Source organism: Poeciliopsis prolifica, unplaced genomic scaffold (genome assembly GCF_027474105.1).
Source record: "Poeciliopsis prolifica strain line A6 unplaced genomic scaffold, Auburn_PproV2 SCAFFOLD002, whole genome shotgun sequence".
In the NCBI taxonomy this organism is placed as follows: Eukaryota; Metazoa; Chordata; class Actinopteri; order Cyprinodontiformes; family Poeciliidae; genus Poeciliopsis; species Poeciliopsis prolifica.
The window spans coordinates 17,580,945-17,602,159 of NW_026562377.1; the positions used below are offsets into that span (position 1 = coordinate 17,580,945).

Here is a 21,215-nt window from a genome sequence, read left to right on the forward strand (position 1 = left end):
ATTTATTTGTGCTGTAGCAATATTAGTAGGGCCTAACGGAGATAAAATGGCCCACAGCAACGTATACTTTTAATATCTTAACATCCTGATTCTTGTGATATATTACAAAATAAATATCATGCCCTGTGACGGACTGGTCACCCCGACTGTCACCCTAAAACTACTGGAGACCAGGCCTCCCTCCCACAGGTTATCAAATAAGCAGGTTCAGACAAAGGACAAATGGAAGAATAAAAAAAAAAAAAAACATGAAAATAAATAATGCAAGTCAGCTAAAATTATATGCACATGATAGATTTGGGACCATGATGTGGTCAAGCCTGATCTGATATCACAAAAGGCAGCCGCCATTTAAAGTACAAACCCCATTATTGGCCAGTTAAAGTGCCAGACTGAATTTCACACGCTGACACACACCATTACATGATTTGATGGGGGTGGAGGGACAGTGAGGGGAGCCCGGCCCATTTGCTCAGTTCTCCTTGAATAATAGATCTTTGAACCCTGATGCTCTGGCCAGTCTTAGAACTCCTTTAGGGAGTGATTAAAGTAGTTACACTCGTATTATGTGTTTATGTATGTTTAATGCCAGGCTTTGGTTTAATGTGCCATTTAAGTTAAGAGGATGTTCAGGTCCAGAATGATTTCTAGATCGCTCCTTAGAGGTTGGTCCACAAACGGACACTTTTCTTAAAATAACAGGCTTTTTATGTTTTGTTACAGCTGTAATGAGACTCTTAATGGCTGTAGTTGGGAAAGTGTTTGTCTTCTCCTCTGAAGTCTCTGCAGTTGAAGCATTAGCAAAATAGCTTACAATTATGAGGCTTATAGATCCAATCCAACTTTGTTGCCATACATTCAGGGAGACCACAGTGCCCTACAGTGTAAAGTACACATGCTTTTCTAAATTTTACCTTCGCTATCAGAGTACTCCGATTAGTAAATACGAAAGAAAGCATGTTTGAAGAACAAGCTCCAATTGTCACAAGACAGTCTCAGTTTGACAACTTAGACTGAAAACACCACCAGTCTACCATAAAATTGTATTTTTATTTTTTGCCACTTGTGCAAAAATTTTCATGAATTGCATTAATTAAGTACCAATGATGCGTGACACTGATTTAGTTTCCATAGTAGGACTTTAATATGCAAAGGTTCCTCGTTTTCCTGGTATGCGACGGTTAACCACGGTAACCTCCTTCAAGCCAAGTGACTGGCTGAACACAGCAACATATGGAGGAGGGACATTGCTGTGTTTCTTCTTATAGCCAGAGAAAACTCAAGTCATTCTGGCAATTTCTACAGAATATAATTGAAAAGACTTTAAAAGATTGACAAATATTTCTGTTTTAAAATTAACTTTTTGAAACCTTAGTATACAGTAAGGTTTTTTTTTTATTTCTCTCTGATATCAGTCCAAACTAAACAGAAGTTTGACTATATGAACACAGATTTTAATAGTATTTTGACTTGTTTTGGGCATCCTTCCTCCATTTTCTGGTACAACTGAGTCAGGTTTTGTAGACACACACACGCACACTCCTTTTTGTTACCATGTTTGCCAAACCTCTAACATCCTGGCTTTTGTCTTGAGATGTTTCAGTATTACAGCGTAATGTTCGCTCCTGATGAAGCCATCACTTTTGTGAGATATACAAGTCCCTTCTGCAGCTACATAATATTGTTGCCCCTTTTCTTCACAATTGGCATGGCCCAGGCTTCCCCTGTATAAAAATATTGGGTTCCATATAGGAATTAACCACAGGGTTGCATATCAGCAGTCTCAGCTCAGAGACCAACAAAAACCAGACAGATGGCAATGTGTCTGTTCATAAGACCAAGTTTGATGTTGTGATACATTCAGGTTTGTGTTCAGCCACGAGGATATCTTCATGACTTGCCAGCAGGTTTTCTTGCTTCTGTTTAAATGAGGTTATGCATAAGTGGCAGTTAAGTAGCATGATAGATGTGACTCCTAAGCAGATAGGTTTGTTGTTATTGTGTTGCCGTTTCTGTTCTCTGTGTAGGATAAACAGTGTGTGGTTGCCTTCATACCTGGATACTGTGTAATAAATCATGACTGATTTTAGGTTTACATAACCAGTCTGTTATAATCTGCATTCAAGTACAGATCTGGTGTATCCTTTAAGTTGTATCCAATTTAGTTTCTAATTAATTTGTATTATTGTGCTTTGTCTACAGAAACCACACACCAAATCTGCATACCTGTTATGGCAAAACAAACCATGTCATGGAGCACAAAGACTCCATGACATCTAATGTCATGGAGTCTTTAGACTTAGTTCTTTGTTTCTGTGAGCATTTTCAAACAATGTTCTGGCTTTTAGAGGTGTGGTTTAATTATTTCTACTTTGACTACTTTTTCTGTGAAATCCAAAGAAGAAAGTGTATCTTTTTTTTTTTCCCAGAGTAAACATTTCAGCTATGCATGTTTAAAAATATCCCCTTGCAATAAATGAAGTTTATCTCACTTTTTTCAGCTCCATTAGATAAAAAATGCTAATTAAGAGCATGATCAAAGCCCTGAAATCCATTAAGTTTACATCAGCAAATTTTACTTTCATAAGCTCAAAAACAACATTACAGAAAAGTAGCAGCCAGCCAGCCTAGCACTTACACACACAAACACTGCCTCACACACACACACACAAAAAAATACTGCCTTAATAAGATGAAAATCCATTTCAGACAGAGGATGAGATGTCAGACGCCTCCTTGCAGCCGTCCGAATGATCTAAGACACAAATGACTCAACATGAGTAGACATTTTGATTTTTCACACTTGTGAGCCAGCAAACACTTTGGCTGACTGGCTCACGACTGTGGCCTCCTCTCTCCAAGTGTATAATCAGTCACATTAATGAGAGTTGTAATGCGAAGCACAAGAATTAGTACGGGTCCTGGGGGTTGAGTCTCAGGAGGGGTTTTGGAAGAGAAACAAGTTGCCTTGGCCATGAACTCGCTGAGCTTTGAAAAACGGCACCAAGCTGTCTTAATTGTAGCATTATTACCAAAATATCCCAATGCATGCAAACTCTAAATAACAATAATTCACTGCTGAAAGTGCTCTGGCAAAATCAATAGTGTACTCTTGTTAATATTACTGATGCAAGCTGAATGAACAGAGCGCTGGGACTCACCTACCCACAGACAGGCACTTAGTCAAAAGACAGCAAGTTTGCCAAACCAACACCGTTTCCTGTTCCTGTAAGGTAGGAACTGGAGTTGTGTTTATGGGCACAAATTCAGGCTATTTTTATAACTAGCTTCCCATGAGAGTCCACATCCCCTGGCACACAGATGAAAGAGAACTAGTTCGCAAAAATAAAGTGCTGGTTCACAGGGAATGTCCTGCTCAGAGATTAATCTCTTCATCACCAACAGACATTTTTTAAACCTTTAGTCAAACTAAACATCAGCTCCTCATTTAACACAAGTTATTTGTTGGGCTAATTGTCAAGACTGTGTGTGTACAAGTGATGGAGCACAATTATGTCTGGGCATGTTCAACATTCTCTCTGTTCTCATTATTTCTTTCCATCTCTTCATTAGATTCTGCAAAGGCAGGGTCTCATACCTTGACATGGCGAGGTGTTGGCTTTAAGGTTTATACATCTGTACTTCTTAGAGAGAAGTGAGATGACCGTCATCAGTTCATTATTTTCCAAGCTCAAATTGTGAAAGTTTTAAGTCAACATTTGCTAGGAATTTTTTTTTTTTTTTTTTTCAGGGGTGAGGCGAGTGATGACTGTAACCCTTGACCAATATGTTTGCATACAGAACATGCTTTCTATGAATGGTCAGTGGTGCAATAGCCTACATTTCTATTGTGTTATATCAAGTTTTCAGGACTCCAAGGAGCTTTATTCTGCATTCATCCATTCATATATACGTTTGCACACTGATGGTGGCCACAGGTGCCCTGAGGAAGACAGACAGGAGCAAAGCTGTCATACAGTCTGTGCCACCGGGCCTTCTCACCATCCCCAGTAGGAAAGGCGCTTGAAGTAAAACTAAAATTATTTTGGCATACTTGTCAGCTACACCTGAGTGAAGCCTATGATTGCTTGGTTGGATGTTTTGATCAAGAGAGGGTTAGATAAAGTTCTCAATGAGTTCAAACTTAACTTAAAACAAGACTTGTTTTTAAGAACATTCACTTTAATTTATAATCGTATCTTAAAAAGTCTAAATAAATAACTGAAAGCTCAAAATTAATATATCAGCATCAATGTAAGAAAACTTGAGAACACAATTGTATCAAGGTCATAAGCTTTTTAGGCAACTTGCTTTTAAGGATGTTTTATTATATTGATGTGACAACAGGGGGAAAAAAGGCATGTCACAATACTTTTTTTCTTTTTTTCATAATCATCCAGCTACATCAAAACATTTTTAAGCTTTTTAGCACTTAGTAGGAACCCTGGAAGCACTTCATATCAGATACACTTTGCTTGAATAAAGACTTCCTCGATGAATATACTCCACAACCCCCCACATCCACACAGACTCTCCACTAATTTTCCTATCTGTTCTGTAAGCCTTGTTCATTTGCAATTTTGCTCCTGCGTGCTAGCCTCAAGAGAGAGAAACTAATTTTCAGGAGTGAAAGGGGATTATCAGATGCAAACCAAATCTCTCCACCTCCAGACAAAGATACCTGCATAGACGTTTCTGCTGGAACAAAACATCTCAGAATTTGAGTTAGCTTGTATGTAAGGCAGCTCTCAAGGAGGAATCTCATCAGCCGCAACGCTTGCAGTTTCTCCTTATCAGGGCGAGAGAAGATAGTTCACAATAGCACAAAAAAAAAATGCTGAGCTGGTGGCTCAGAAACCACAGGCTAAGTGACAGCAGATAATATAATCACATTTAACTCATTATGTGGTCTGAATTTTGTGTGCAGTGTCAAATAAGTGAATAGAAAGTGATGTAGTCAGATGGAATCCTTGTATATTTGCACCTCAAACAATATAGGGATATTTTTTATCAGTAAACCAGTAAAGCCTCATCAACAAAGAAGAGCCACTACAAAAACGTATTCTACTCAGGGTGGCTCTTTCTTTTATGGTTTGGACTGATACCATCATGTTAGTAATAATCCCCCTCGTTTTCACTAGTCTCATTCTATTATCGCAGGGTGTGCTGTTATTTTACCATACTTGCTCACAGCAGGTAAAACTACTATTGAACACTTTGACATTCTACTATTGAACACTTTGACATTCTTGCAAATAAAGTGGAGTGAGAGGGAGAATAGAATTAAATGCATGAGAAAAAAGGAAGTGTAACAAAGCAGAGAAACTGAAAAAAGCAGCTGAAATCTGTCAGAAACTAATCAAGTGTATCCCTTGACTGCAGGTTAACATCACATTTAGCTGCAATAGACCTTAAAGGTTTTCTCAATGCCATTTTCAACATGGTGATGGGAGTGTTTTCAAACTTTCAGATTTCTAGATTTCTCAATGCTAGCACAGAATCTATGCACGATCACTGCACATGAGTCCAATAGTAAAAGAAAAAGTATATCAAATTTGAAAACAAGTTTGATGCAAGCCATCTGAACAAATCAGTGAAGTACTAGGAAATAGCTGAACTGACTTTGAACTCTTTGGATGTAAATGATTACCACTCACAAAACCTTGTACAGGCACTGAAGTTTTAAGCTTTGTAACATTGGGCTTGTTTTTTTTTTTTTTTACGCAATTAATTTTAACTTCATTTGTTGACTCATTTGAGTTTGACTCTTAGGATGTGTGAATTGTTTAGGTCATAATTAACATGTGGTGTGAATTTCACATCAACAGCCCTATTAGAAATATGTTTACTGATAAAAATGTTGACATTTTTAGTACTTATTTTTCCTACTGCATCCTCGCATACAAGCAGGGCCACATACACACGGGCTGACACACAAACTCCCTACTGCACAAGCCAAGGAAACCATAGAGACAGGCTCAGAAAACAAAGAAAATGAGCGGATGGAAGATGAAAAGTGTCTATGTTTGGAGCCAACTGGGTAAAGATAACAGTAAATTAGAAATTGGATTAAGATTTAAAAAAGAAAACAAATTAACAACATCCAATTTAGAGGCAGAAACATGTACATAAATAGAGAGATTCATAAAAAGCCTTAAAGAAAATTATTTCTGTCATGCATTCTGTGCTTTGGCATACTTAATCTTTGTTGATCTATCTTGCTGCACCTGTCAAAGTTGAATTTAATGATTGAACAAGCAGATGTATGAGAAGATAGGAGAAGCTGCCAAAGAAACTGACATAATTGGTCCAGATGTGTTGGAAACCTCATCTTATGAAGGGGATAAAAATCTCAGCTAAGGAGCAAACAGCAGAGCCCCCAAAGCTTTACTTCCATTATATCCTGAGCCCAAAGCCATCCTATTACAACCTAAGCCCAGCACAGGTTCAAAGCCACTTCATAGTGTCCATTAATGGCACTGATGACAGCACAGAGGATTTCTGCGCTTCGTAGAATGGCACAAGTCAAAGCTGCAAAAAGGAGGCGTTGTATGGTAGACAAGGGGAGAAGCTCAAAAAATGTCACTTTTAACATTAAGCTTGTGCGCTTCAAGTCTTTCTGTGACTAAACACAGTTTGCCCTTCTTGTAGGTAAGCACAATGAAAAACACCGAGTTATTGATAAAATTAGGAAGGAAAAAAAACAAACTTTTGACTCTTGTTGGATGCATGCAGGGAAGGGAGGGGATCAGACATGAAAGGTTACTCTTTGAATGCATGTTTCACAATGCTTTGAATTATTCTGACTCCTGGTCTCTTGCTGTTACAGCAAACAACAAGGCTTTTATGTTTTTCTCCGACATGCAAGAGGAAAAACTCACTAAGTCAATTCATCTCTGTTGTTGTGTCACTCCTAATAGTTCATGACACATGAGACCACTCAAGTGCCAGGTTCAGACATTTTCTGTCTTGTTTATTCCTCCAGTTTAGACTCTGGTATACAATCTTCTCAGCGGTCTCACCGCTGCCACAGAACCACAAAGCCAGGGCAGAGCGTGGCTGCTTTTGAAAGAACAGACAGAACAAGCAAATCTATTTATAAGAAGCAAGCGGGATAATTGTTGAAAAGGTTAGCACAGCTAGAGCAGGTAACAAGTGAGCCGCGAGTTGATGCACACAACAGGATGAGGAGGCGATGCTGCCGACAGGGAAAGTTACGGTCAGAGAGCGCAGTTTGAATCCGATATCAGTGAGCTACAAAGGAAGCAGATACCAACCCTTTTTAGGCATCAACAAAGACTTCACAAACTATAACATAGCACAAATCCACAGACTATACAGAATGAAACACATCAAAGAAGCAACAACTGGATTTTTTTTTTTGTCATATTTTTGAACACAAACCATTTAGGGTAACATCACACCAGACTAAGGTCATACACAGACATTGTAAACTGAGAGGTTTTCAAAATAGTTCCTCCAGTTTATTTGTGTATACCCACACAATTTCCCACACAAGTGGAGACGGACTCACACAGCCTGAAAAACAATCCACCAGGGCAGAAAGATCGAACTTTGTTTTCTACAAACGTGCAACAGAAATCCTGAGTGGCAAAGCAAGTCTTCATTTTAGCACTTGGAAAATATTGCAACCTTTTTAAAAAAATGTAATCTTTTCTCATTAAAACCACAAACTGCAATGTATTTTATTGGGGTTTTTTGTTAGTTTTTTTTTTCTTGAAAGACCAACAAAAAGTTGTGTATAATTAATTGGGAGAAAACTTATTTTGAAACTTATGACCAAAAGACCCAGAAACATGACATGCATAAATACCTCGTCATCTCCATGGACATTGTGGAAAACTCTTTATGAGCATGTTTCTATAAGCTTCTCAAACCTCGACCTTTAATGTAGATGTTTGTTCACTATTTCCTCTGACGATCCTCTAACGCCTTCACAAAACACCTTCATTTTCACTTTGATTACATGTGGATTCTTTTTGCTTAGAGGGCTTCTTGAGATTGCTGGTTTTTATTTGGGGGGTATCAGGCTAAAAGGGGCTAATCATAAATGCAAAAGACATTTTGGGTTTTTATTTGTGAATTAATTTGAAACAAACTTTCTTCTAGAATAATGTATTTTTCTGTTAAGTAAATCCTAAGAAAAAGCTATTTAATTGAAATTAATTAAAGTCTAACACTTTGAAAACTAAACATAAAACGAATTATGCACAGAGCCATTTGTACAAGACTAAATATGCATCACAAAATGGTTGAGACAAAAGCTCTAAAAGATCTGTGAGATAAAAGCCTTGGGAACTTTTGCTCATGACCACTTTAGAAGATTACAAGAAAGTCTGGCTCCTTTGAAGCAAAACAAACTGAAATGAGGGGTGGCTGAGAATTCAGCAGAGTACTGTAAATAAAGATTCCATCTGAGAGTGTGGAAGTGAACGTTTCCTTTACGTTCCCATTTCAAGCCCTTCATTTACTCCAACACCGTTTCCCTCCAGAGATATCATGCCCCACAGTGTCCCCTCGCGCCTGCCTTGCTCAGCTACCAGAGAAGCCAGTCAAGCTTGGAGAGCGATGCATCACTTGATGACATGGGCTGATAGATGCCTGACAGACTGCCAAACCCGTCGACGTGCTACATGAGTCAAGAACAAACACTCCTCCGACGTGTGTAGATGTGCTTTTGCACATGCATCCATCAACGCCATGTAGGAGGTGTGTGTATGTGGATGTTTTTAAAAGCTGGCCTGGGTGAGAGAAACCATGCAAACTGTCCATCTCAGTTTATGGAGGAATGAAGAAGGCCAACTCCAGACCTGAGGCTCTGATGATAAGCAAAATTTTTCAATTTTGCCTCATATTTCCATTTTAAGTAATGGAAGTATGTTTTTAAATATATTCTTTTTGCAACTTTCTTCAAAGTCAGAAATTTATGTACACCAAGATGCCTTAAAATGTAGCTGAACTTGAAGAACACATCTAAAATTCTTCCTTTATTCTGGTATCTAATGAATAGAGATGATTTTGGTAATCCTAACATAACTAAAACAGAAAATGTTCAAACTGATTTAATGTCAGGCCGTGGGAGGAAGAAAAGGTTACGCGCTTTTTATACATCGTGTGTAAATATCTGGTCTCGATTGCATCCCATCCACACACACACACAGATGCACACCCTTCCTGTCTTTTCGCCTCCTCTTTCCCACAGAAATAAATTTGTAAATGAACAAGCCCTGTTGGAAGTAAGTGGTGACGCCAGGCCCGAGCTCTGAATGTCACAGTCACTCATTGCAGCCTCCTTCTAAGTGATGCAGACAGAGCCCCATTCTCATTACCCCACCAGTCAAGCCAGGGGGTGAAAAACATTTACATGCAAATACGAATGACCCACCGGCTACCGCGAGCGCACTGGCTGCCGTGTTGTCAAAGCACGCAATGACAGAAAATCCGCTTGCCAATCAACGGCTCCATTGTAAAAACACAAAATATAGAAGAAAGTGGTATGTGTGTAGACTATCAATTTTTTTTTGTTTGTAACTTTTGATTGGTTTGTAACTTCTGTTAGTGCTCCCCATGTCCAGTGACATTAGTTTGAGAGGATTGAGACAGTGACTTTGCCAACTACATTAACAGATGTGTGGGGAAGAGGCTTAAAGTCCTTTCTACATTTTCTACAAACCCACAGAGTTTACAGACCGTCTATCATCCTCACAGGGCCCACTTGTCTTTAACAGCTGTGACTCGCACCCCATAATCAAACACTCTTTCAGTCTGAACTATTAGGAATCCAGAGCTCATAACAAATATGGGTCCGCCATCTCACCAGTGTGGTTAATATCAGAGGACAGATTGCTGATGGACTGGCTGGGTCTCCAGGGGTTCTGGGCAAGAGCAGATTCCTCCTGCTCGCAAGATACTTGGATCAAAAACCACCCTGCTGTCATCAGACCTGTTGCCTCCAGATGGGTCCCGGGTCTGTCCGTGTGATTCGCACTCTCAGAGAGCATGCGGCGTTGTCCTCCTCTTCTTCTTCTTTCTCTAGTCCTTATTTCATCTCCCTTTATTTTCCTAACCAGCAAAAAAAAGAGACATCAAACCTGACCTTCTCCCTCATCTTTTCAGCACTTCTTAAAGTCCGAGCCAGCGTTCTTTTGTTCTTTAACCTTGACGCACGGCTTTTTAACTCTGTGTGAGGCTTTCATCTGAAATCATCCTCGTTGGCTCAGTTTCTCGGCTAAAATCCCCCATGAGTGCGACGTGCGCGGGGGCGTGCGAGTGCATGAGCTCACATGTTCGGTGCCAGGGAGATGAGCAGACGCACCGCGCAGCAAGGCCTCTTTGATGCAGCGCAGTAGAGACCCACGGCAGGGCCGTACATTAATTGCAGCTTCTGAGCCGTTAATTTGGGAGAATATGTTCAAGGACCCACTTTTCCTCCACTTTCCAACAGAACAGAGGCTGAACAAGCATCCCCCTCAAGACTTATCCACTTTTTTTTTTTACCTCTTCTCATGGCTTTCTGTCTGCTAAGTGCCTCTCCGTCCATACAATTCAGCTTAATCCACAAACATGTTTTCTCCTTTCGCTTCTCCTTCTTTCTCGAGCAAAGGGACAGTAGGTCACAGCGTCTGCACTGTTCTCCCTCCTTCGCCAAATGGCAAGCGCTCCCTGCCAAAAAGCCACTTTTCTTTTTTTTTTCAGCTTGAGTGATCCCCACAAGTTATTAAATGTACTGAGCTGATAATTAACTCAAATAACAAAATAAGTGGAATCGCAGCAGACATAAAGTGTGGATTACACAAACTATGAGTAGAGATCATCAACAGAAGCTAAGCTACAGGTGGTAAACAATTCCGTCAAGAGCAAAAGTATGACAATGAGAGCATTCTCATTTTGTTTTCGCAGCATCTCCACGACCATAAAACCACAGGATAGAGCCGCTTTGGCTGAAAGTTCCCCTAAGAAATGAATCAGCTATAAAAACCGCAGCGGGATAACTGTAGTCTGCCCCGCAGGGCACGATCTCTCCAGATTCATGCTGTGCTGATGCGGGAAGTGATTCAGGATGTGTGTGGCCAGCATCTTCTCTGTTATGTCTCCCCCCAGTAAGGTAATTAAACCTGCACACTTATTAGTTATGAGCTTGTCAGAAGTAGACAGGGGCCTAAAACCGAGAAAAAAAACATCTCCGGATATGCTGGGTCAGAAACAAGTGCTGCTATTTTTATAACACCAGAGGAAAATAATGTAATTTCTTAAGCCACAAGAAGTTCAGAAGGAATATTTTGACAAGATAATTATTAGTTGTGCACTGAGCAAATCTGGGAGTCTTTTAGAAGTGTGGTTGAAGAAAATTTACTGTTAAAAGAAACCAAGATGTAGGGCGTGTGGAAGATTGCACAGCTGGCAGTTTTACCTTACTTGCAAAATGCTATGGAAACTAGAAAACCAACACAGCACATTACCTTAAACACAAACATGCCAACTGTGAATGATGGTAATGGTACCATCATGCTGCTGAGATGATTTTCATTAGAAAAAAAAAAAAAAAAGAACAGAGAATTTGGTCACAGCTGACTGGAAAACTAATGGAGCTTAAAGAAATTATGATATGTTGAAGGCCACACGAGACTGAGGAAGAAAGAAATTTTGTATGCCAAACTGTAAAAAATTAAATTAAATATAAATTTAAAAAAACAAAGGAAAGTAAGATAATTTCAGTGCAACTGCTGGCATCAAATATAAAGCTTAATGGTTTAAACTTAGAGTGGATTGTTAGTGTGCAATTGTGCATGACAGCATATTATGCAAACTGCATTTAAATGTGCAGTTTGTATAAACTTGTTGGTTATGTTGGGCCTTGTTGGAGTCCAATTTTGATCAGAAAATGAGTCATTTGCCTCTGAGATTGTAAACAAGAGTTTTAGAATGTGTGAAAAAGAGAAACCGACCAAAAGAGAGGGTGTGGGGGGGAACCTATGTGAATTCAAGCAAACTGACCATGAAAGACATTCAACCCACACTCACAAATTGCTAATTTGTGTCCAAGGAAGTAAACATCGATGCCCGTCTCCATCGTGTCTACCCGTCTTTTCATTCTGACCTGTAATGCCCATGGTACGCTGCCAAGCGTTCATACACATGGAAATGTCTCTTTCCCAATGCAGAGAACATCCCCTCTCCCACTCCCTCCCTCTGGGACTTTTGTTCAGAAATAGGAAAGAGACACTTTTACATACACATGAGCAGAGAGGAAGAAGTCCTGCCTGTGGAAGTACACTAAGCCTACATGGAATGCCAGTTTTTCCCCAACCAGAGTCATCTTTATTCAACAGGCACTTGGCCTTTGGTGATAGCAGCTGCATTCTCTGTTCCTGTCATACTGCACCACCTCGGGCTTACACAACATGATGCTGCTCCAACTTCTCCAAGACAATATGTCACAGTTAAAGTGCATTGGCAAAAATACTGAAATCATAGCCTTCCTTTGGAAAACTCTGAAGAGAGACTAGCCTGTAGCTCCTGATGAGAGCAACTGTATAAAAAAAACGAAAAAAAAAATTAGTTTTCAAAGAAAATGGAGGCGTGCTTTTTACTGACTGCATCGAACTTCTGTCTTTGAACTCTCATCTACTGCTTGGGCTTTCCAGTGGATGTGTAAGAAAAATGAAGACGAAAAGATGAGAGTGAAAGGAAGAAGGTGCTGGAAAAAACATGTGATTAAAAGATAAAAGGGTAAGCGCAGATGATGAGTGAGCAGCATTGTGTGATTAAATGGCAGAGGTGATCCCATTGGACCACAGCCATTATTGCTTTTTAATAGACGACAGGGTTGATCTTTGACCCGTTTTGAGGCAGGGGTAGCGTTTAGTGCAAAAGGCTCTCCTTCATACACCTCCAACCTGCAGGGCATGTGGGCATTAGAAGTAACGCGAGCTGTGCTAGGCCTTGCAGGGTCACAAGCAAATGGCTTTATTCTTCTTCCACAGCATCTCAAGCAGCAGCCTTGGGCAAACAACAACAACCAAAGCATCTCTATGTATGTGTGTGTGTCAAAGAGGATTTCAAAATACGAGCAGCACAATTTAATCTGTCTTTAATTCATACATTTCAAAGTGCTTTCCTACTTTCCCAACAACCATGTTCCCCTCACCCAGCTGACCCCCCATCCAAAATCGACCTTCAATCATCAGTTCCTCCTTTTCACCTTCTCTTTCTTCCAGCTCCACATGCTAAGTGGGAACATTCTTACGGTCAATTTGTCCCATTCAGGGTCCCGGTGGGCAGAGTCCCTGCCCTGACAGCCCGCAGACAGAGACCACACTGCCTGAGAGGCCTTGACATCAAGGTCCAGAGCAATGAGGAGGAGAAAGAGGGGGGCAGGGGGTGGAGGGAGCGCAGGGCAGAGGAAAGAAAAGGAAGGGAGAAATTAGAGAGGAGAGGTGATGAGGGAAGTGCTGGAATGGAGTCAGAATGTGTGAAGGAAAACAAGTTTTGGGGGAATGCTGCAGCAAATGAATGCAGAGGGACAGAAAAGGAGGCAGGGGTCCCAAGATTATGCTCAGGGTTGTTTCAAAGCTGTCGGTCAATCCCAGGTTTGATGCAGGAGGTGATGACAGCAATCCTTACATAGAAGAAAACCTAAATGCATGATTTATGGTTCTGCATTCATGTTCATTTGCGTAGATCTAAGCTTTGTAGGAACTCTGTCAGCACAGGGGCCTGAATATAAACGCCATTCCTTAGTTTGAGACTGTGTCCAGGTCAACGGCTACAGAAGTTACCCCCAATCAGAAAGATTGAGGGTAGTGACCTCAACAGCAGTAGAGGTCACTACAAAGAAAAACAACAAACCCTGGATTTAAAATGTAAGGCTAGTGAAGGACTTTTAAAGAGTGACTCTGCCAGCTTCTTGGCTCTGATCGACCAGACAGGCTTTCAATCAAAAAGCTTCACCTTGTGTTTAAATACTGCACAGTCAATGGAGAGTGTCTGCCAGTCGATACAGTGACATTAGCTATTTCATTAATTCAAATCAATGTGCTGCTCATTTATCTTGAAAATAATGTGATAATTTAAGGGAGACTATCCCTTAAACAGAAATGTGCCTGTTTAATTAGGGTGATTGACTAGGAATGGTAGCCAAATGCCAAGTTTAGAAATGGAAAACCTTCAAAAGTGCTTCTAAAGCGTGACAAGTCCGAGACACCCTGCTGTTTTTAGTGGGAAGTGTTAAGTTTGGCAATAAAAAATTTTAATTATTGGTGGAAATTTGGGAGTTTTTTTTATGTAATGTGGTAAAGTTACAGAACAATTAAACTGTCGTAATCTGAAAATAAATAAAATGAAAGTGACAGGAAATTTTAAAAAACCCAGTCTTTATGAAGTTGAACACTGAACTGCACACCTTTGACACAAGCTGAGAAACAAATTGCAGATCAGTGTTTACTGAATGTTTTCAAAAACCCAACTTTAATGTAACACAAAGCATTTAAAAGTTTTAGACAAATATCTTAAAACGTCTGTTTTTATGCAATAGGAGTCATATTTTTACAACAAGATGTGTGATATCGTTTCATTTGACTTTGATTCATCCTATGGTTTTAGGTTGTTAATATGTTTTAGCTGAACTAACCACACTCAGTTAAAACAAAATTGGACTGTACAGTTTACTGATCCCTGGTATATAGAGGTAAAAAGACTGGGATGTCAGCAGAAAGCAAAAACAAAGGCCTCAAAATGTTACCGCCAAAGTTTTTGATTTCTTTGGTTTGCTTTCAACAAATATTTTCATATCGATCCTTAGAGACAGACAGTCAAATGGTGGTTATCCTGCATGACCTTTCTGTCCGAAATCTGTGGAACTCCGAGTTAAAAAGTCAAAGCATTAATAATAGCGGCGAAAATTACTGATATCAATCAGCTAGTGCAGCAGCTAGCTATAATGGGCCAAGGCTGGTGAGGAGACATTGCTGACCAAGCAATCACACTGATTTCTTATAGGCGAGCACGCCTGCCGTTTGGGCTCCCGGGCTTCTGAGAGGTGGTGCTACCCTCTTAAGTGCTGCGTGATCTACAAGAGGATACTGCTTCATTGTACTTTAATGATAAATACCTGACTTGGTAATTGCTCTCATATGGAAATACATTTAAAAAATTTATGGGATAGGAGTTTAGGCACATCGTCACCTTATCAGAGCTAATCTACAGTATGACTTGTCCTACTGTGTGGGAAATGCCCCAGGCCCACAGGTGAAGTTAACCCCCCGCTAATGCAATTCAGCAAAGACGAGGGATTAAGTGACTCTGTAAAGGCACCTGTTATTTCTGCACACAGGACACAACACTTGCTCCGAAGCAAGAGGCCCGGAGCGGCTGTTAGCGTCAGAAGCGAGGCTCAAACAGGGCACCCATTCAACCAAGGCTGGCAGTGCTGAATCACACGCACATCGGGCCCAGACAGACTGACTCACACATGTGCACACATACAGAGTCCGTACAATACAGGAAGGCAAACAGACACAACAAGATAGACACCGACCCTTATGTTTCTCTCTGATGGACACGGACAAACTCTCACCCTGCCGCTTTCGCCCGTGTCTTTGATCCCTACCCACACACACACATCGACTTCTTCAAACTAATTGCCAATTCAGACTCCAGAGTCGAGACAGCGGGAATCTGTCAGGGGCCCTGTGTATGGGAAGCGATGTTGCAGATCTCCTTAAATGAGCTAACTTTATAATAAATCACTGGGCACTGCTAGCCAAGGATTAGGCAAGCTCCAGCGAGCAGTTTGTTAAGCTGCAGAGAGAAGAAGCACTGGGGATGGAGAGAGCCCCGCCAAAACTGACATCAGCTCCAGGACCTTGGAACAGTAAACCCTCCCATGCCGCCTGGTTTCTTGGGCACACATTTAGCCTTGTTATCCGAGTTCTCCGCTGACACAGAATCCCAGTGCTATTAGGCCTTTACATGGAATTATGGTGTTTGCTTCTGTAGGGGACTTTAGTCTAAACGGTTATTGTCCAGAACATGAGCTCTCCCCTCAGGTACCCAGTTTTTCAAAGTGCTCTTTCCTTATGCGTGCCCTAAATATTTTTTTTGCACCATCTTGCCTCCAACTGAGTCATTTCTCTTGGAAGGAGTAATGCTTCCTACAGTGAAGTTATTTATACATGCACAACATTTATCCCCTCTCCTGTACATGCAGAAGAACAGCATATGAAAATAATCACTTCTTCTAGCAAATTTCCTCACCGATTTAAGGGTTATCACTGATTCAGTGTTACTGGATATCTTATGAAACTGCAAGAGAAGCATAAAAAGCAGCTTATGTTTTCAAAGTGAAACTAACGGGAGCCTTCAGCAGCTTTTTAGTTTGGACACCCTTCCTCTTCATCTTTTCTAAGTATAGACAGTGAACATACTTCAATGTAAACTTGGCCACAAAACAAATTATTTTACTACACACAGATCATAGATCAAGTCATGTAGATTATTCCTCTTTTGTCTTTTAATTTGCTGCTTGTGATAGCACTTCTCGTATTATTGCTAGGCAACGTGGGACGAGCATATCAGTGAAAGACAATTTTGTTTCTTTTTCACAGTCATCTCGAGAAAGCTGCAAAGTTTAGATGATGACACAAAAATATGGTCATTTGAGGTTTCATTTAATACTTATCCCAACTCCCAGTGAGCACTTCCTTAGATCTAACACGGTTTGCAAATACATTCATAGCCCCTATAAACTTTAACATTTTGTCATTTACAACCCAAGACTTCAAAGTGTTTAATAGAATTTTTATGTGATAAACCAACAAAAAAAACTGTGCATAACTGCAGAGGGTAAAGAAAATAACACATGGTTCTCAAAATGTATAATATATTAAATGTCAACCCTTTTAGAAACTCACTCCAATTTCAGCTGAAAAACTGAAATTGCAAAACTATGAACATTTTTGTCTATTCTTCTTTATAAATTAGCTTGAGCGCAATCAGACCAACTGAAAAAATTCTGGGAATGTCAGTTTTCTCTTTTTCCTATTCTTGTCTGAGATTCCCAACAAGATACAGGTCTGGACTTTGACTAAATTTGATGTAAACCAGTCAATCTTTAGCCAAACCTGTGATATTAAAGCAGCTTCTCTATACCTGCTAAAGAAAAGCAGGTCCAACAGCTTGACCTTGCCACCAACACGGTCACTATGTGGATGGTGAGCTCAAAATGGTTTGTGATGTTGATTTCAAAACTATATACAGCTACCAAAACCTACTTGCCACCTTACAAATGATTTTGTTTTCATGCTTCCATCACACTTAAATATTTCACAAGATCAACATTTGTAGAGTAAAAAAATATATATTAATTATTCATTCCAACTCAGACTTGGATCTATGAGGCTCCTCCAGTTTCCACAAACCTTTATGCCACTTCTCATATGAATGTTCTCCTGTTGTCAGTCAAAGCGAGTGCCCAAAAATATGAAGGTGCGTCATACTCTTTCCATTTTCTGATGTCGGGTCAGACAGTGCGCTCTTTGAAATCATGGTTTAAACTAACCCTGTTTTCAAATTTCTTAGCCTCATCCCCGACCTGTGCTGTGTGTTTATTCAGGGCTAACAGAGCAAAAGAGACAGAATACAAACTCCTGCCACAGTTTTCTAAATCACTATTTTTTTTTTACCTTTTTTTTTTCACAACCATGCATCTTGTCCTTTTCACTTCACAATTAGGCACTACTTTTATGTTGGTCATTAAAAAAAACCTGAACTAAAACTAGGATGACAAAATGTGAACAATGTCACCCGTGTGAATGTTTTTTTTTTCTTTCCAAGACACTGCACCGTCTATCAATTAAAAAAAAAGACCGAGCCTGATCCAGCACGTCATTGCCTGATGTGAGCAGCAGGGGGGAAAAGGATCCTATATGCAACCTCCAGCCGCCTCCCTGAGCTCCGGCTGCCAGAGCAGGCAACACCCCAGAGGAAAAGGAATTAAAGAGCCTCTTTTCCACCAAGGTTGATTGATACTGTTAAGAGTGACAGCAAGGTTAAAGGAGCTGCTGGTCTTCTATCCTCACACTGGACTGCCTCACTTTCTTCAGATGCCTCCCTCTCTCTCTGCCCCCCACCACCAACTCTCCACTTCTCTCCTCTCACACAAACTGGGGCTCATTTTTAAGAAAAACCCCTTTCCCCCTGGGGGCTTCAGTTAGTTCTCTATCTCTCTTTTCCAGTCCACAAACCTCAGCACCGGACAAAAGGCAGCTTGAAAGGCAATTTGAATTTGAAACAGAGAGGGACACAGGAAAAAATGTGTAAGTCCCAAATGGGAAAACTTGAGGCGACTTGGAGCCAGCGAGGGTAGGACTAGGGCGTTAATCGTAAACTCTGTGCAGTGTGGAGACAAGATCCTGCAGAGAAAGGAGAGGGACATGGCACAGCCTTCAGGCGTAATTATAATGGGCATTAGAGATCCGGAAGGTTGGACTGTTAAACAGACGACAGAAAAGAGGGAAAACCTCCAGTGTAATTCTGCAACACATAATTTAAAAATGAAATTCATGCTCCAATGAAGTGCGAGCTTGTCAAAGCACACGGTTTCTTTAGGAAACTGAGTTTATTGGTTTCAATTGACAGAGAACAACAACAATAACAAAAAACCCATCCCCATTATGGGGATGGGTTTTTCATCCACTTATCCATCCATTGATAAGTGGATGGAGATAGCGCAAATCTAGTTTTCAGCGCGGCTGCAAGCTACGCAGTATGAAATTGGACGCGCAGATGCCACAGATTGCACCCGTTACTGACTACGAGATGAGTTGCTTCAATTTAGATAACCAGATCCCCATCCGCAAATCAACGCATCTAAAACATTAAGGCACAGACCGAAAACGGCGCACCACCAGCACCAGCCCAGCGCACCCCTTCACCGGACCCCTCGGATCACTTACCTCTGATTACCAGGACAGAAAAAGCGCCGCCGAGGCAACAACAGTATGACTCGATTGTCTCTGTCCCACTTGGTACCGAATATCCAAACGCGATCTAGAGCCTTATCAGATCCCGTGTTGGGGCTTTAGAAAGTGTTCCTTCCTGTCGCACCTGTCTTTGGCAAAAAAAAAAAAAAAAGAAAGAAAGAAACTGTTCGCGACATCCATAAGACAACTGTCTCAGCGGTTGGTGTGTATCCGTCCCCTCTTTCACGGGTCTCAGCCTTCACATGTGCGCGCACACATGCACCACCTGTCCCTCCCGGTGCAGAGCAGCCCACAAAGAAGCGCCTATGTGGCGCAACGACACATGGTCAGTCTCTGCTGCAATATACTCCCTCGAACCGAGATCTCAAAGTAGTCTGTAGGGTAGGCAGTGGCTGGTTTAAAAAACGAAAAAAAAAAACTGCAAAACGGAACAATTAAAAATAAAAAAGACAACACATCCGTTTGGAAATCACATCTGCCTCTTCATCCGTTGTGAGATCATGTCTCTGCTGGAGCCAACAATAGTTGTTATATTTATTTCCCCCGCTGCGCACCGCCGCTGCTCTGTCTCTGCTGCGTGCTCTCCACCGCTCAGCTCTCAGTGTTTGAGGGGAAACGCTGCGCTCTCTCCACTTTCGCGTACAGGCAGAAATCCCATTCATCAGCTGATTTAAAAAAAAGAAGGGAAAAAAAATCCAGTTCCTGCTCCCTGAAGCTGCGCTTCGGAGATTCGGTAAGGTGGGAGGACCGATGGGTTAGAAACTGAGCACCAGCTTCTACAGCGCTGCTGTCATCTCCGAGACGCCTGGAGACTGTTCGTGCCAAAACCTGAAGCAGAATTACGCACCGGCTGGAATGGAACTGATTACTAATTAGGGTTAATTGGGAGTGCTGGCGTTGCCAAAAATGTCACCTACTCCAGGACTCTTTTGGAGACCTGGAGTACTTTGGGTTCATTTTAGCAAAAACTAAGACATTGGAAACTTGATGTCCCATCTACTTTAGGCTGATTACATTGAATTTCACATTTCAAATCTAAAAATTGAAGGGAAAATCAGTGGTTTTACATTTTTTAATATTAAAAATATGAATGCGTGTGTCACATGTTCATTCAACTTTTGTCATTATTATAGCAGTAATTGTTTTGTTGACAAGCCATACTTTATTTTTTTTATATTAAGAATAATTGCATCTTTGAACACCAAATTTTATGTCTTACCCCAGACGAATTTAATTTTAGAACTTTGATTTGGTCATCCTAACAGACCAATGCTCTTTCATTTAACCATTTATGGAGACCTGGTTGAATATTTAAGATGGTTGTTATTATCTTTTGCAGCATCCCAGTGATTTTCCTCTGGTATTGCCCTGAATTTAGCTTTGTACATCCCCACATCAACTCTAACCACCTTTCCTATCCCTGCTGTAGAAAAGCATCCCCACAGCAAGATGTTGCTATAACCATGTTTAGCTTTTATTTTGTCTGCAAGAAGAAAAAAAACACACTCAAAAAGAGCATTTTCTGTGTTTTCTTGGCATTTGGAGTGTGGAAAGAACCAAGTCAAATTTTGAAGTGGATGTGGTCAAATCCAGCAGGCTTTTGGACAAAAACAGAAGCAGCCTTGTAGTTGACAAGAATGCAGCCACCTTTTTCAGGACTCTCTCATTCTCAAGTCCCAGCTCTCTCTTGTCTTTTTCTGGTTCATAAATTCTTTGCTTTCATGCCCTAACGCCTAAACCAACCCGACCCTCGACGTCTAATTCCGACCCATTCCCAAAAGAGACCGGGGTGCAAATATAAAACTCCTTCAGCATGAAACCGACAGATAATATATCAGCCAGAAAAGAAATAAACTGCCACAACCAACACCTTTTTGACATATTTGACATATGACACCTGGGTAGCTGGCCAGATCAGCATTAGCCAGAAGTACCAGATAGATGTTGAAATTTATAAAATATTGAACAGTGAAATATGTATACTACATATATAGAGACAGAGAGAGCGAGAGAGAGAGAAAGAGAGATAGATACATATAGATATACACACACACACACATATATATACATATATACTTCAAAAGTCTTGAATGACTATTAAAAAAGGAATTAAGTTTCCCGGTGGACTGTGTCAAAATTCATTGTCTTTTGGTTATAAAAACAGTGGCACTAGAATTAAGTAGGTTTTATTTATGACATATCTTGTGCTGATGT

At 40.6% G+C, this 21,215-nt stretch overlaps 1 protein-coding gene across 1 annotated transcript in view; it reads right to left on the reverse strand.

Moving 5' to 3' along the window:
• sema6bb (sema domain, transmembrane domain (TM), and cytoplasmic domain, (semaphorin) 6Bb) overlaps positions 1-19,775 on the reverse strand; it is a 169,867-nt gene extending 150,092 nt beyond the window's left edge. Inside the window, exon 1 of the mRNA XM_055047752.1 lies at positions 18,975-19,775. The gene's annotated coding sequence lies outside the window, so the exon portion shown is untranslated. The remainder of the gene's footprint in view (positions 1-18,974) is intronic.
• Between the last annotated feature and the right edge of the window lie 1,440 nt (positions 19,776-21,215).